The sequence below is a fragment of the Myotis lucifugus genome, unplaced genomic scaffold (genome assembly GCF_000147115.1).
Source record: "Myotis lucifugus unplaced genomic scaffold, Myoluc2.0 scaffold_364, whole genome shotgun sequence".
Classification (NCBI taxonomy): Eukaryota; Metazoa; Chordata; class Mammalia; order Chiroptera; family Vespertilionidae; genus Myotis; species Myotis lucifugus.
The window spans coordinates 1,035,329-1,037,366 of record NW_005871412.1 but is presented as its reverse complement, the minus strand read 5'-3'; positions in this window follow the sequence as shown (position 1 = coordinate 1,037,366).

The window sequence follows — 2,038 nt, the reverse complement described above, 5'->3', positions numbered from 1 at the left end:
ACTCTGTATATTAGAGATTATATAAAAACCTCCAGGAGTCTACAAAGTTCTGAATCAATACTAATTTGTAATCCTTGTTATCTTAAAATGTTGTTACAGAAAAGCAAATTTGTTTGTCAGTTACATTATAATATGATCTATAACCATGTCATCTATAAGTTTTATCATTTACAGTCATAATTTTACTCTGACACTTTTGCAAGTATGTTTCTCTTCAGAAAGATCTATGAAACAGACTTTGACTTATCCTAAAAGAGTTTTCTATAACTAAATTTTCAGATCATACCTTTAAACTAAGTGAAAATTCTTAAAGCTCTAAGGCCGTGGTTCTCAACCTTTCTAAATGCTGCGACCCTTTAATACAGTTCCTCATGTTGTGGTGACCCCCAATTTCATTGTTACAAATTGAACATAATTAAAGCATAGTGATTAATCACAAAAACGATATGTAATTATATATGTGTTTTCCGATGGTTTTAGGCGACCCCTGTGAAAGGGTCGTTCGACCCCCAAAGGGGTCGCGACCCACAGGTTGAGAACCACTGCTCTAAGGAGATTCTGGATTCATGAACTTCTGGTAAAGGTTCCAGATAAGCAAGAATCCTATATAATAAAAGGCTAGTATGCAAATTGTCCCCTTGTCTGGGAGTTCAACCAGGGGGCAGGGCCAGCCTGCCAACTGCCCGCGGTCCCTCCCCTCGGCTGGCCCAGCCTGGTTGCCCCGATCAGGGCGGGCCAGCCGGACCCCACCCATACACGAATTCATGCACTGGGCCTCTAGTTAATTATAAGGGACTGAATGAACTATGGATAATAATTTTTATAACTTGTGAAATATGGCTAATTTTTAATCTTTCTGTTTTCTACATATAAGGATATTGTTTTTTCTTTAACTACATATGACTTAGAACAAATTGGTAAGTTATACTTTTGTAAGCAATATTAAATCATTTATATTTTGTCCCTTCTTGATTCCTCTAGAACAGCGGTTGCCAACCTTTCAGACCTCGCGGACCACAAGTGGTCCATGGACCACCAGTTGGTGACTGCTGCTCTAGAAGTTTGATGAGTCTGATGAGTGAGTATTATTATTTTCATTGCAAAATGGTTGCTTGCATAAATTCGATTGGCATATGTTATTTTTATAACAGGACACAAATGGAAATTGGTTTATTACCAAGACTTTGACTGGAATGGCCTGTTTGAGAGAGACATGCATAAACTCTGTATGTCACAGGAAAGCTTTAAGGAATTAAGATTGACTTTGGAAGCTGATAAAAGCCCTTTGGAGAAATGGCTTAATACCTTATTTGCATGGTTCACAGACATTTTTCCAGTTAAGGAATGAAGATTGTTTTTCTGGGAGATGGAAAAGGATGAATCTCAAGACATTTTGGGGAACCTTGAGAGCCTGAGGAATTTACCCAAATCAATAGGCATTACACACAAATGCTGGTAGCAACTATGTGGCTTGGCTTCTTAGCCCTGAGAGGCTAATTAAAGTCCAATCTGGAGTTATATTCCTTATGAAATTCCAGCAGAGCAGATTTCAAAGAGCCTATATGATCTATTACTATTCTTATCATACTTATGCAAATAACAGGCCAAATATATTGAAACTAGACTTATACAATAGGTTAGTCTTAACTTGGCTACCTTGGATAAAATGAGGATACTAGTAATTTTAGAGAAAAATTGTTTCAATTTTGGATATTAGATGCTTTTGATTAATAGTCTTTAGAATCTTATTTTCCACCTGTGGACTGGATTGGATCCTGACTTTTTCTAATGAAAGTGTTTGGCTGCAGCTCTCTGAACTAGTATTTTATTTCTCTCCCATCCTTTGCCTTGGAATTCTTGAGAACTGGAACTTTTTTTTCCCTAAGCCTTACAATTGCAGACCCCAGCTAGATGATGTAAACTTTAGAGAAATCATCATGACAGCTCTTGCTTGAACGGTTTCAATGACTGATGCAGTGGAAGCCACACAGCTGACTTAAATTGGTGTCGGGACACTCATCAGGGATGTTTGGACTGT